Below are 16,289 nucleotides of genomic sequence, written 5' to 3'. Positions count from 1 at the left end.
TATTCCATCAAAATCATGTATCACAGTATTAGCTATTCCTCAGTTCCCTAGATTTCCAATTCTTAGCCACCATAGAAAGAGCTGCTATAGATAGTTTCATACAAGTAGAGTCTTTTCCTTTTTTTTTTCTTTTGGATCTCCTTGGAATATAGACCGAGCTGTGGTATTTTGCTGGATCAAAAATTAAGCACAGTCCTTTAGACATTGTTTCAAATTGCCCAGCAGATAGGCTGGATCAGTTCAAATAGTACACCAACAGTACATTAGTGCCTTTCTAAGTCCCCTCCAACATTTATCATTATTTTTTTTTGTCATATTAGCCAATCTGATAGGTTTGGGGGTGGTACCTCAGAGTTGTTTTAATTTGCATCTTTCCAATCAGTAGTGATTTAGAACATTTTTTATATGACTATAGATGGTTTTGATTTTTTTGTCTGAAAAATTACCTGTTCATAGCCTTTGATCATTTAGCAATTGGAGAATCATTTATAGTCTTATAAATTTGATGCAGTTGTTTATATATCTGAGGAATGAGGCCTTTATCGTAATTATTTGCTGTAATAGTTTCCCCTTTTCCTCCCTTCCTTCTAATTTTAGTTTCATTGCTTTTATTTGTGCAAAAACTTTTAAATTTTATATTTTCAAAATTATTTTACACTTTGTAATGCTCTGTATCTTGTTTGGTCCTAAATTCTTCCCTTATACATAGATCTGACAGATAAATAGATCAATTTAAGTAGAATTGTTTTTATAATATTAGCTTGGCTTACCCATGAGCTATTAAAATTTTCCATCATTTAAATCTGGCTTTATTTGTGTGAATAGTGCCTGTTGTTCATATAGTTCCTGGGTTTATCTCCCAAATACTCCCAAGCATTTTATATTGTTTATAATTGAATTTTTTATCTTTGCTGCTAGATTTTCAGAGTAAAATATAGAAATGCTGATGATTTATATAGATTTATTTTGTATTCTGTAACTTTGTTAATTATTTCTACTAGTTTTTAGGTTGGTTCTCTAAGTATACTATCACATCTGCAAAGAGTCATAGTTTCGTTTCATCATTGCGTATTCCAATTGCTTCTATTTTTTCTTTTGTTGCTAAAGCTAGCATTTCTAGTACAATAATGAATAATAATGGTTGTACTAGGAAAGCTTGCTGATAGTTTTAGATAAATATCATTTCTTTTAAGTTCCTTTTATTCCTGTGCTTTCTGGTGTTTTTAATAGGAATGGACATTGTAGTTTGTAAAAATTCTCTCTCCTCTTACTTGATTATTTTTATTTCTTGTGAAATTTTTTATTAAGGCTTAATCAAGTTTCATTACAGTCACTATTCTCCTTCATTATGTGACTCCAAAATCTTTAAGTGTGCAATTTTAATTCCCTACTTTGTTGTTTCTTCTTTGTTCTCAAAGAGGATCAAGACATCAGGGAGGTGATGCTATGACAAACAAAGGAATTGTATTTAAGTGAGGGAGTGCTATATAAAGTCACCAGCCTCATTTTTCCTACAAAGTCATCTAGGTCCAGTGGCCAGATATGGATCTGGATGACTGCAAATGGCCCTGAGAGACCTTGACTTTTAAGGGAGGTAAGAAAGAAAAGGAAAGAACTGAGAAGAAACTTAAATCAATGCTCTGGACTGTGGAAATCCTATATTCTGGTTCTAGTCAATCATAACTCAATTATGCCCACAAGGCTTAAAATATATATTGCTACTATAAAAGAAGTATCGTGACTGTCAGGCAGCTTCCATGGTTACTGAGGAGCCTTAGACCCTATTTATTGGCAATTGTTAGCTTTGCTAATAAAGTGATCATGCCTGGACATTTGTTGCCTCAGTTCATTTTATTTGAAGATTTCTATCATGACATTCTGTAAAATTTTATAGTTGTGTTTATACAGTTCCTATGTGTGTACTGGTAGGTAGACTCCTAAATATTATACATTTTGCAATTATTTTAGATAAAATTTCTCTTATCTCTTTCTATTGAGTTTTGTTAATAACATAGAATGAATAGATAGGATGTTTATAAAACATCTTACTACCTTCTTGAAGTTGTTTCAATTAATTTCTAGTTGACACTTCAATTTTCTACATAAAGTACAATATTATCTATGAAAAGTAAAATATTTTTCCCTTCTTTTTTTCTCCTAATGTTCTATAATGTTTATTCTCTCTGGTTTTTTTTTTTTTGGTCTTATTGCTATACCTAGGTTTTCTAGGAATATATTAAATATTTAAAGTGACATGGGCATTCTTGCTTTACTCCTGATCTGATTAGTAAGGTCTCTAATTTATCTACACTACACAGGCTCAATTTTAGTTGATTACTGTATGGTGCCAGTTGATTGATTGAAAGTCTGGGACTTGGATTCATTAAGTTGTAAAAGCTATAATAGTGTTCACCCCTTTAAGTAGTGGAAGTCATGATAGAAATTTCCTAGTAAACGTCTCTAACAGTAAAGTTCATGATGTGGGCTCCCAGCAAAAAATTTTTTCAATGAAAATCATAATAATAATGAATCCTTCTCAATGAATTAAGTAAACCAGGATTAATGTAAGCTAAAAGAAACATGTTGATTAGAACTAGTTCATAGCCTTGCATGACTGGGACTCCAGCCAAAATAGAATTGATATGGCACCCTGGAGTCTGAGACCAAGGGCCAGCACTAAATTGAGGAAATCCAAAAATATCAACTGATCCATACTAACATACTTCGCAGCTCCTTCTTTCTTTTTGTTTTAATTACCATGGAAATTTTGAGGTGATCTTTGCAGGGTCCATGATTGTTGTCTAGTGGTTGCCCAAAACTGCCCCAGTATAAATATCACACTTTGATTATTAAATTACTTACATAATCAATCTGCAGTTTCTGGCTCATTTCTTCAATATATATAGATATTAAAGTGAATTCTTTATGTGATACAGCCTTGAATATCCCACTGTGGGGATTTCTGAGCATAATAGTTACTACTTGCCAAATTAAGTTAAGGTCTACTTATCTTTAGATAGGTGTTGAAAATTGTTTTTTGTATCAATTGATATAATCTTATGATTTTGACTGTTTTATTAAAATGATCTATTCTGTTAATATTATGTGTGTTATTGTCCTTTCTTCCATTCTTACGAGTACTGTTCCCATTTGCAAAACAAAAAAGCTAATAATCAGTAACAGTCCTATAAAAGATGTTAACTATGTTTAGTCATTGACTGATCTTGCTCTAACCTTAAAATTTTGTGATTATTGACCTCTGTTGCATTTATTCTAAAACTTAAAAAAATTATCTAGCCGTTTTGAATATCAGTGTTACCCTGGTGTACTCATTGCTGTATGCATTATTGTTCTCTGTTGCTGTTTTTTGCCTTCATATTAGCAAATATGAAATTCTGTGAAAAAAAAAAGCTTTGATCTTCAAAAACTACACCCCCCCCTTCTGTAGCAGGAAACAAATTGCTTGTTCTTGAGAACTTTCCCATCAAGAATTTAGTATAAGCAAATATACCTGTATCATTTTGATGTTTTTGTTAGTGTTTCAAAACTTAATGTACTTTGAAATCAGAATCATTTCTTTATATTCGTTTTCATATAATTCTCCTGATGCTCTTCATCACACATTAGTGATCAGAAATGAGGTGTAATTCCCTATTCCCTGCCCGCAAGAGCTAAGTAGGTATCTTAATGTAAGTTGAAGGGAGTTCTGCCCTAACTCATGGATTGTGTAAGAATGAACTACTGTTGGGTTTGATTGACTGTAGATGGATTGTGGTGTGGTGTATTTGAAGGCTATTTAATGCAACTTACAATGCTTAATAAAAACCTTTATTCTTTTAGTATAAAAAAATGATCTATTCTGCTTATATTTTTTCCTAATATTGAACTCTTGCTTTCTTGGGGAAATACTACCTAATAATAATAGATAATCTTTTCTTTTTAATGTGTTCTGTAGCCTCTATGTTAATATTTCATGGAAAAGAGTTTATTAATATGTTTATTAACATATGCTACTGTATAATTTCATTTCCATGACTGAGGTATGAAGACTGCATATATATATATATATATATCATGGAAGAAATTTAGCAGAATCTTCCTTTTCCTATTTAATATAAGTTGTCATATTAGAATAAATTCTTTAAATGTTTAAATAGAATTCTCTTGTAGATCTATCTGGCCTTGGTTCTTTACCACTTGGGGAGTTCATTTGTTACTTGTTCAATTTTTATTTTTCCAACTTCAAGCTATTTAAATTCTTTATTTCATATTTTATAAATAGTCTTGCCCTTAAATTGTAAAATCTGTTACCATATAATTGGACAAGGTAGTTTCTAATAATATCCTTTTCTCTTATTTGTTGTTATTTTTCTTTATTCATCTTTGATACTGGTGAACTTAATTTTCACTGCTTTTAGTCAGAAAAAAAATCAGCTACGGAAAATTATCTAGCTAATAATTTATAGAAAAATATAATTAAAAAAAAAATCAGTTTCTCATTTTGTCACTTTAAAATATGCTTTCAATTTTGCTAAATCGTTTAGATTTTAGAAGTCCATTTTGGTGTTTAATTTGGCTGGTTTCTAGGTTTTTTTTTCTTTTTAGTATCATAACCTAGTGACTGAGTTATTCTTTCTCCTTTTTTAAAAAAAAACTTCCTTGTAAGGTAATGGGGTTAAGTGACTTGCCCAAGGTCACACACAGCTAGGTAATTAAGTGCCTGAGGCTGCATTTGAACTCAGGTCTTCCTGATTCCAGGTCCAGTGCTCTATCCACTGCACCACCTAGCTGCCCTCTCCTTTTTTTTTTTTGCCATATAATATTTCCCTAAAGGACTATCTAGACTGTATACTGAAAGTTTTGTTATATTGTCTCATTGTCTTTTATTTTGATAAAAACATTTTATTGTTTCTATGATTTGTCCTCTTATGTATAAATCTTTGGGGATTAAGTTAAGCCTCCAATGAATTTTTAATTTTTCCTTAAAAGATCTTTTTTCTGGGGCGGCTAGGTGGTACAGTGGATAGAGCACTGGCCCTGGAGTCAGGAGTAGCTGGGTTCAAATTCAGCCTCAGACACTTAATAATTACCTAGCTGTGTGGTCTTGGGCAAGCCACTTAATGCAATTTGCCTTGCAAAAAAAATTTTTTTTCTGAATAGATTTTTCATTTTATTATGGTCAGTAAAGAATTTTTTTCTTGATAGTTTTTATAGCCATTATAATATATTGATTCCCAAATCTTCTGGTTTCAGGAACCTTTTATAAATCTTAAAAAAATTATTGCAGATTACCCTAAAGAGCTTTTGTTTAAAAGGGTAAATCAATTTTTATAGAAATTAAAATATCGGTATTATTTTGAAAATAGTTTTCATCCCCTGAAAGGTCCTGGGTACTAAATCATTTTAAAAACCAAAGGCCTAAGACATGGTCAGTTTGCAAACCTGAGAGATATATGTATATTCCTTTCAATTCCCCCTTCAATAGTCTCCAACTATTATAAGTTTAGTATGTATTTCTCCCTTTAAACTGAAATACTTTTCAAATATTTAGATGCCATTTCATTATTTATTGTCTACTGTACTTTTACGAATAACAGTTTTTAAAATGTTATTTTATTTTTTCCAATTACATACAAAGATAGTTTTCAACATTCATCTTTTAGCAAGTTCTGAGTTCCACATTTTTCTACCTCCCTCCTTTCCCTACCCTCTTCTATCTCAGCAAGTAATCTGATATAGGTTATACATATATAATCATGTTTAATATAGTTCCATATTGGTCATGAAGTGAAAGTAGAATTAGAATTAAAGGGGAAAAAAATCATGAGAAAGAAAAAACCCATAGAATAAGCTTTAAAAGGTGAGAACAGTATGCTTTGGTCTACATTCAGACTCCATAGTTTTTCTCTGGATGTGGATTAAGAATAAAGTATCTTTTATCTGATGCTTGGTCTGAGATCATAATTGCCATCCCTCCCCCCTTTTTTTTTAAGGTTTTTGGCAAGGCAAATGGGGTTAAGTGGCTTGCCCAAGGCCACACAGCTAGGTAATTATTAAGTGTCTGAGGCTGGATTTGAACCCAGGTACTCCTGACTCCAGGGCCGGTGCTCTATCCACTATACCACCTAGCCACCCTGCCATCCCCTTTTTAAAAAAGTTTGGTGAAACACAATAAATTCTGCCTTAGTTCACTGACTGTATGAATCTTTGTTTCAAGTTATCTTGTGAACAACACACTTGCTTCTAATTTCTTTTGGTAAGCTATACTGTTTTACAGGTGGGTGTATCCTGTTCACATTCATGATCATGACTATTGATGTATTTTCTTTCATTCTATCATGTTATATTTTGTCTTTTCCTTACCAACTCCTTTCACCCACTGTGTGGGATAAAAATCCACTTCAGAAAATATAAAGACTACTCTGAACAAAAAAAAAAAAGAAAGTTTATTTTGGCTTTTCTCAGGAAAGGGGCACACTCCAGGTCTCACAAAGGTAGTGAAGATCAAGGAGCAGCCCCAAGGTGACAGTCAAGCAAGATTATATGGCCTAGGACTATTTCCCCTCTCTCCAGCCCCCCTCTCTCCTCCAACCTAATTGGTTAAGGTTTTCAGAATTACAATTTTTACTCGAAAAATCTACCCAGTAACAAAGAGAAGAATAAAATGTTTTCATAGACTTACCTCACCATCCAGATGGTAAAGGTATCAGAAGATTTCTAGTGATGTTTTGTTGTCTATCTAAATGAATTAATGTTTGAGTATGCAAGGTCTTCTTAGTACTTATCATCAAATAAGAGAAGGCAGTCTACTGTTCTCTCAGTCTGTCATCAAATAGGTGGCTAACTAAGAATGCAAGGTCTCTTCTCTGGAAGTATTCCACTATTTCCCTCCCTAACAGAATCAGGAGGGTGTCTAGCTGGGAATGCAAGGCCTCTCTCCCTCTTCTAAGAATAGTCTAAGAGTAATAGTCTGTCTTTGTTTTAATGATTTTGAACCCTGAAAGGACTTCATTAGGAATATTAACTCTTAAGAGGGAATAGTCCACTCACCTACATCTTTACAAAAATGAAAATAGCAGGAGTATGTATAACAATAGTGATTTGCTTCTGTTCCACTGACCCTCATTCTCTTTTCCTTGACCAGACCCCCCCCTTTTTTTCCCCTATTCAGATGAAACTTATGTTCCTGTGATGCCAAGCTTTCCCTGTCCCTTCATCCCAGGCCTCCTCATTAGAAGCACTCTGGGTTTCCAGCCAGGCATGCTTAACTGGGGCCTTTGAACAAATCAGAAACAATCAATAATTTCAAACTATCAATTATTTCATTAAGGATAATAAGAACAGTGAGACAACATACCAAAATTTGTGGGCTAAAGTTAAAGCAGGAATTAGAATAAAATTTATAACTCTAATTGCTTACATCAAAAAGAGAAATGAATAAATAAATTTGGCATGCAAGTAAAAAAATGAGAAAAAGAATGAATTTAAAATTCTCAATTAAATACCAAAATAGAAATCTTGAAAATCAAAAGAGACTAATTAAATTGAAAGCTTTAAAAACCCCATTGGACTAATAAAACAGAAGTTGGTTGTATTAAAAACAAAACAATAAAATAAGCAAACCATTATTTAATTTGATGAAAAAAATTAAACAAAATTGCAAGTATCAAAATGAAAAGGGTAAATAGACCACACGTAAAGATGAAATAAAAGCAATTATTAGGAGTTATTTTGCTCAATTAAATGCCAACAAAACCGACAATTTAAGTGAAATGGGAAAATATTTACAAAAATATAAATTATTTAGGTTAACATAATGTTTTATCCTTTGTTTTTCAAAGAAGATCACGACATGAGGGATGATGGCCATGACAAGCACATGAATTGGATTTGAGTGAGGGTGCTATGCTAAGACATCAGTTCACTAAGGTCTCACTGTGAACAAATATCAGTTGCCTGAGGCTGAATTTGAACTTCCATTCTCCTGACTCCTCTGCACCATCTAGCTGCCCTCCAGGTTAAATAACCCTCTTAGAAAAAGAAAGAACATACCATAAATGAGTTCCCTAAGAAAAAATTCCTAGGACCAGATGGAGTTACAAGAGAATTCTACAGGAACATTTAAAGACCAATGAATTCTAATGCTATATAAACCATTTGAAAAAATTTCTTGTGTGACAGAAATTTTATTTTGATGGCAAAAACAGAGACAGGAAACTACATACTGATTTCTCTAATGAATATTGATGCAAAAATTTTAAATAAAATACTTAACAAGGAGATGATAGCAATATATTACAAAGATCATTCACTAAGACCATTTATAGGAATTCAGGGCTAGTTCAATATTAGGAAGACTATCAACATAAATGACCACATCAATAATAAAAACTTCAAAAATCATTATATTTGTAATTATATCAATAGATACAGAAAAAAACTTTTGAAAAAATATAATGCTTATTTCTATTATTGCTGTTTGTCCTTTCTTCTCAAAGCAGATCATGACATCAGGAATATGTTGTGACATGCAAGTGAACTGATTTTGAGTGAGGGGATGCTGTGCTATTACCAGCCTCACAGATCCCTTCCAAAGATCAGTGGTCAGATATGGATCAGGATGATTGGAGATGACTCTGGATGAAGTAGGAATCCTTGGCCTTTTTAAGCAAAGGTCTGCCTGAGTGAGGCAAAGCCCATTCAGTCATTAAGGTAAGCAAGAAAAGAAGGGTCTCTTTTGCTGAGTCAAAAACAAATAAAGGGAAGACCCTCAGGGTTTCTGACCAAAATATAAACAGTAGCTATTTACATTCACTTAGAGCCAATCGGACCCAAACAATGACCAAGTGAGGCCCATCTGGGGACCTATTGTTGGCTAATCAGACAAGGATAAAGTGAGGATGCTTATTGCCAACACTATTATTCAACATTGTACTGGAAATGGTAGCTATAGCAATAAAACAAAACAAAAAAAAAAAGAATTTGAAAGACTAAGAACAGGCAATGAAAAAACAACAAAAATCATTCTTTTAAGAAAATATGATATGTAGAAAACCCCAGACCAGGGAGTCCATCTAGCAACAAGAGAGCTACAAGTGGCCCTCAAAGCCCATTCATGTAGCATTATTTATTACATTTTATTATTATACTCATTGGCAATGTGGATTATATTGTAGTCATAAATATTAAATTCTATACACAGCCCTTGACAACTTTTTGTTGGGTTATGTGGCCCAGAAGAGGAAAAAAGGTTGGACACCCATGTCCTACAATCAAATGAAAAAAGCTCCCAACTATTCAAAACAATTAACATCTTTAGCCAAGTTGCAGGATATAAAATAAACACAAATAAACCATCATGATTCTTATATATTACCAAGAGCTAGAAAGAGAAAATTTCATTTTAAAAAAAATTGCAAAATAGAAAATACTAGAGTCTCCCTAGCAAGAAATATCCAGAAACTATATGAACATAATTTGAAAGCACTTTTTACAAAATGAAGGCCTGATCTAAGTATTTGGAGAAATATTGATTGCTCATGGGTAGACTGGGCCAATATAATAAAAATGACACTGCCTCAATTAATTAAATTATTTATTCAGTGGCATATCAAACTACCAAAGAATTATTTTTTCAGAACTAGAAAGAGTAACAAGTTTGCCTGAAAGAACAAAAAGTAAAGAATAGCAAAGGAATCAAATTAAAAAAAAAATAGGACAGGGGCGGCTAGGTGGCTCAACGGATAGAGCACTGGCCCTGGAATCAGGAGTACCTGAGTTCGAATCCAGCCTCAGGCACTTAATAATTACCTAGCTGTGTGGCCTTGGGCAAGCCACTTAACCCCATTGCCTTGCAAAAACAAAATTAAAAATTAAAAAAAAGAAAAGAAAATCTAGCACTAGATCTCAAACTGTATTACAAAGTAATGAAAATAATCTGGTGCTGGTTAAGAAATAAGCCCCCCCCACCCAGTGCAGTGAATAGAGCACCTACTCCAGAGTCAGGAGGACCTGAGTTCAAATTTGACCTCAGCTGCTTAATTGGATCTAGCTGCTGAGAAAGTCACTTAACCCATTTGCCTTGCAAAAAAAAAAAACCACTAAAAAAGAAAAGAAAAAATAAAGAAGAGGGGTTGATTAGTGGAATAGACCAGGTACACAATATATAAAAGCAAATGATCAGCAAATGTATTGTTTGATAAACCCAGTAATCCAAGCTTTGAAGGGAAAAAAATCACTATTCAACAAAAACTGCTATGAAAACTGGAAAGTAGTCTGGAAGAAATTAGTCATAGATTAATATCTCACACTATATATCAATACAAGTTCAAAATAGGCACATGACTTAAGACATAAAGGTTGATATAAGCAAATTAGAGAAGCCAAGAAAAATCTACCTGCCAGATTCATGGCTAGAGGAAGAATCTATGATCAAATAAGAGATAGAGAGGATCACAGGAAGTAAAATGGATAATTTTGATTACATTAAATTAAAAAGACTTGGTATAAACAACACCAAAGCAGTCAAAATTGGAAAGGAGGGGGAAAGAATTTCTTATAAGTTTCTCTAAAAAGGCTCATTTCTAAAATATATATGGAAAAGAACCAAATTTATTTTAAAAATGAGCCATTTCTTAATGGATAAATGATTAAAGGATACAAACAGGCAGTTTTCAGAAGACAACTATCAATAGTCATGAAAAATACTCTAAATCACTAATAATAGGGAAATGCAAATAAAACAACTCTGAAGTACTATCTTTTCATGAATGAAAAGAAAGGGACAAATTCTGGAGGGTCTGTGGGAATATAAGTTCACTTAGGCACTGTTGGTACAGGTTATGAATAGCTCTAACCATTCTGGAAAACAATTTGGAACAATTCCCAAAGGGCTATAAATTCATATCTTTGATCCAGAAATACTGTTACTAAATCTACATCACAAAGAGATTCAAGAAAAAAGGAAAAGGATCTATATATACATATAGGTGGTAAAGAACTGCAAAGGATATGCCCCTCAATTCAGAAATAGCTAAACAAATTGTGGGATATGGTTGTGATGATATACTATTGTGTAATGAGAAATAATGAAGGGGATGGCTTCAGAAAAACTTAGGAAGACATATATATGGACTGATAATCAAGTTAAATGAGCAGAATCAGGAGAACACTGTATACAGTAAAAGCAATATTATAATGATGATCATCTGTGAAAGACCTAGTTACTCTGATCAATGCAATGATCTATGACAATTCCAAAGGATTCATAAAGAGATTGATGAGAAAAGAACTCATTAAAGTACAGAATGAAGCATTTTTTTCACTTTATTTTTCTTGCCTTTTTTTTCAACATGGTCAATATAGAAATATATTTTATGGGGGAAAGGTGGCTAAGTGTATAGAATGCTAAGCCTAGAGTCAGGAAGACCTGAATTCAAATCCAGCCCAAGACCCTGTGTGAAATTGAGCAAGTCACTTAATCTCAGTTTGTTTTAATCACCTGGAAATGGCAATGGCAAATTTCTGCTGAATCTGCCAAGAAAATCCCATGGATAGTGTTGGCATACTATGGTCCATGGGGTCACAAAGAATTGGACATGACTTCACAATTATAATGGGTAATATAGCCTTCTCAGGCTGGAGGGAGGGAATTAGAAACAAAATTTTTTAAAAATTGAAGCAAATAAATGAAAAAAATTAATGAACAATTCCTCAAAGAAGGAAACTGACAAATAATATTTTCTTTGTGGAATAGGGTAAAAAGGGGCTTAGCAAGCAATGAAAGTAGCTTTGGGTATATATTATCATTGTTTGTACCGTTCTTATCTGCACATATATATGGATGGAGTTATCTCACTTTTTAGACTAGGTGGAATGTTAGAAATTCTGTTTAACAAATAATTTGAATTATATATTTTTAAAAGTTTAAAAAAATCTTATGTCTACTACTTTACTCCATCTTAAACCATCATGTTATTTTAAGTTTCTTACACCTCTCCTTCCCTCTCGCTCAGTGGAGACCTTGGACAAGACTCTCGCTCAGTGGAGACCTTGGACAAGACTTCTTTCTTCCTTTGTCTTCAGCTTAATATTCCTAGATGTTACTCACATAATCTTGTCCTCCCAGTCTCTGACAGTGATGAGAAGGCCAAGGCTTCTACATTTGGTCTTGATCACATCTTTTCCTTTCTGCTAAATGCAATATCAACCATGCCTTTGATTTCATGCTTTTTTTACCTTCAGCCTCTTCCCTAGTGGTTTATTCCCTAGAGGTTTTTAATATCTTTTACTATAAGCCCCTCAGCTTGCTATCCTCTATCTCTCCTCTTTTTTCAGTCAAACTCCTTGAAAAAGTTGCCTTCACTTTATTTTTCCTCTCTCTTTAAGCCTTAGAAGTCTGGTTTCAAAATTCTTAATTCTTTGAAACAATTTCCAAAGTTATCCTTGGTCTCTGAATGGGCAGATTAAAAGGGTGTTTTTTCATTCCTTATCCTTTTAGAGCAGGAGTGGGGAAGGTACAGCATGAGAACCTTATTTAGTCTGGCATAGGCTAGGCAACTACAGCCAGGGCTTGAAATTCAATAAATCTTGGAGTTTTTTAAGGAGTGAATTAATTAAATGTTCGATCAACTAAAGCAGGTTAATTTTTAAGCTGATAATTTTGTATTGCTTGCAAATGGTGCTATAAATATTCAAATTGCCCCTGGCATAAAAAAAAAAGGTTCCTTACTCCTATAGCAAAGGTTCTTAAGCTTTTTGGTGTCAGGACTCTTTATACTCTTATTATTAAGGACCTTACCAATGGGTTTATTGTTAGTTAAAATCCAACCTCAGACACTTACTACCTAAAAAATAGATTAAACTATATCTTGATCTGTACAATTGGGATAATAATAGCACTTACCTCCCAGGGTAAGATGTAAGTACCATAAGACATGATAATTGAAAAGCTTATTTAGCACCTGGTATATAGTTAAGTGCCCTGAAAATATTACTTATCAGTATTAATAGTATTATGAAAATAGGTATGAAGTTCTTTGAAAACTCTTTGACTTTAAGGATTTCCTGAAATGATCTTCAGGTCCCTCTGGGTCCTTGGAACATATTTTGAGAAACACTGTTCTGAGCCTATCTGCTGCTTTCTCAATCTTCTGTCCTGTTTGGTGTTTGTGATATCCCTTATTTCTACTTGTAAGACCACTTCTTTGGTCTTCTCTGCTGAAAGTTTGTTCTCAGGCAGTCCCAGGCTCGGGCTCAGCAGCTAATTCCTAGATCTAAATATACAGCTCCAATCTCTTTCTCCCTTGAGCTTTGGGATTCAACAGTCTGACAATCAACTCATTATCTTTCTTCCTAAATACTCTTTCCCAAAGGATTCTGTCACAAGGTCTATCATTCCTCCGGTCTCTTTGGGTTTTCAATTTTGTAATTCTCCCCAATTCCTCATCCTTCTTTATCTCATATTTCCAACCAATTATCCATTCTTGCCATTTTCTATCTTTGGATGATCTTATATATGGCCCCTTCTTCTCATCATCCCTCTCCCAGATTACTGCACTAGCTTCTTACTTGGTCTGTCTCTCAAATTTTTCTCTACAAAACTATCACAAGGCAGCTGAAGTATAAATGTGATCATGTGATTCTCATATTCAGCAAACTCCTGTGATTTCCTATTGTTTCTAGAAGAAAATATAAACTTTGTTTTTAGGTCTTAGAGCCCTTCACCAGATGGTCCTACACCATTAGTCTTAGTTCTGCTCCTATGTCCTACATGTTACATTATGTCCCATTATCAGTGCTTTCACAATATCCATACTCATACCTGAAATAACTCATCTCCACTTTGGAGAGTCCCTCTTTTCTTTCAAGATGCAGCTTAAATACTATTTTCTACTGAAACCTTTTGTGATATTTCCAACTGTTAGTAAATATCAAATTAACTTTGTACTTAACATTTTGTTTATCCTATTATTTTGTATATATTTATATCTTTGTGTAATTAGTCTATGTACTCCTTGGGACATGGGATTGTTTTATTCATGTTCTTTGGATCTACAAGCACTAATACTTGTTATTACATATTACACTAATATTTATTAAGTATCTATTATATATATATATATATATATATATATATATATATATATATATATGACACTGTGCTAACCCTGGGGGATACAAAAACCAAAAAAATTCCAGTCTTCAGTAAGTCTGCATTGTATTAGAATAAAACCAATATGCAAATTAAATATATGAAAAGTACATACAAGATAATATGCAGAAATTTCAAGAAGTGAACTTTAACAACTAGGGATCCTGAGAAAATCTTTCAGTAGAAAGTGGTAATTGAGCTGTATGCTAAAAGAAATAGGGATTTTAAGAAGTTGAAGAGAGGGTATCCAAGAAAAGGGCAGTGGGGTTTAAAGAGGTCCTGGCTACGCAACTAGGTGACACAATGAATAGAGCCTTTGACTTGGGAGGCAGCAAGACCTCAGGTTAAATCTTGACAGTCTAAAGCTATGATCCCATGATTAACTCTGTAAAGATAAAGAGATAAGAGATGGAATGTCATGCAAGGATATTATCTATCATGCCAATGCGATTCGAAGAGAAAGGAGGGGCAGGGAGGGCAATAATATGAAATAAGCCTGGAAGGGCGGTGGCAGAAAGAATAAATATAAATGGAGTTTATATTTTATCACAGAGGTCACAGAGAAACAAGGGAGATTTCTAAGTAGGTGGCTAACCTGATGAGAGTCATGCTTTTTTTTTTCCTCTCTTTTGCCCTTTGGGCCGTTTGGTTTTGCTGGTGTTACTATTCAGAAATGCAGACGGTTTATGTGGCTTTGTTTTACATACTGCAACTTTGTAAAGTTGTAAATTGTTTCAACTATTTTTTAGTTGAATATCATCTGCAAAGGATCATAGTTTCCTCATTGTCCATTTGTATTCCTTCAATTTTTGTTTCCTTGCTAAAGCCAATAATAATGTCACCACGATCTTACTGGGAAGGCTTCAAGTTGATCTCCATCCCAGTTAATGCTTGATACCAGAGCCATGGTAGCTATATAGAGGAGGGTTTGCAAAAAGGATAGCCTGGGAGCTAGAGATCAATGAAAAAGCTATTGCGATAATATAGGAGAGTCAAATGTAGAAATATAGTGCCGATAAAATATACAATATAAATGTTATCTATCTCTCTACTTCCCTGGGTCCAGTCCCCTAGGTTTGAAAGGCATTTCCTTACCTCTGCCTTATGGAGTTCTTCTATTCCTTTAAAGATGAAATTGAGACAATGTTTTCTCCATACAAACTTCCCATAGCCCCCAAGTGGTAGTGTCTTTTCCACCATAGTATTTTAAGCTTAATTACCCACACACATACAAATATATAATGTGTATATATATATATGTATATATATATATATACTTATGCTATGCACATTTTTATTTATGTTTCCCATTAAAAAATAAGCCCATTGCCAGTAAGGTTTGTTCTATTCTTTGTATCTGAATCCTCAGTTTGATATATGGTAGGTTCTTAATAAATTAGTTTGTGGATCAAATGAAATCACACGTCAAGTGCTTTGCAAACCTTCGTGGTACTATGTAATGCCAACCACTATACGGTGCAGAATAAGGGGCAGGAAGACCGGAAAGGTGGAAGGGATATAGGATTATGAAAGGCTTTGCCAGACTGGATTCTGTATTTGCTCCCAGAGGCAGTACTGATACAATGGAGCTTAAAGATGGGGTTGGGAGGAGAGGTGGCTAGGTCAGAATACACTTGAGGAAAAACATTTTGGTGGGTTGGAGTGGGCAGAGGAAGGCAGGCCCACCAGGCCGGAGGGCCGAGGTCCTGCACTGAGAAGCGGGTGGTCACAGCAGAGGAGAAGGGGGCTCCTGGACACACGAGAAAAGATGAAATCGCGCTGTACAGGCTGAGAGGGAGTGAGGAGTCTGGAGAAGGATGACGGGGAGGCAACAAGATATACTGAATAAACAGAAAAGAATCCACCGGGGGTGAAGGGGGGCACCGCAGGAATTAAGAGGGGTTGAGAAAGGCCGGTATGGGTGAGGTCTGATGCGGGACCAAGCGGGCAGGGGGAGTCCGACAGCATTTACTGAGTAGGCGCCTGCCGGGGGGGTGGGAGGCCGCGAGCCGAGGGCCGGGGCCGGGGCCGGGCCCGGGCGGACCTCCGAGGGGGAGGGAGGCTTTCCAGCCCCGGCTCCGGGGGCCACGGGGCCGGGCAGAGCCCAGAGAGCGAGGGGCCGGGACACCAGTCCGAG

General features: G+C 34.6%; 1 protein-coding gene across 2 annotated transcripts in view; it reads right to left on the bottom strand.

The window, feature by feature from the left end:
- Window positions 1-16,289, bottom strand: part of AAMDC (adipogenesis associated Mth938 domain containing) — a 38,465-nt gene that overhangs the window by 21,294 nt on the left and 882 nt on the right. The window lies entirely within an intron of this gene.

Source organism: Macrotis lagotis, chromosome 1 (genome assembly GCF_037893015.1).
Source record: "Macrotis lagotis isolate mMagLag1 chromosome 1, bilby.v1.9.chrom.fasta, whole genome shotgun sequence".
In the NCBI taxonomy this organism is placed as follows: Eukaryota; Metazoa; Chordata; class Mammalia; order Peramelemorphia; family Peramelidae; genus Macrotis; species Macrotis lagotis.
Note: the sequence above shows the minus strand (reverse complement) of the source record. Positions and strands in the feature narration are given on the sequence as shown.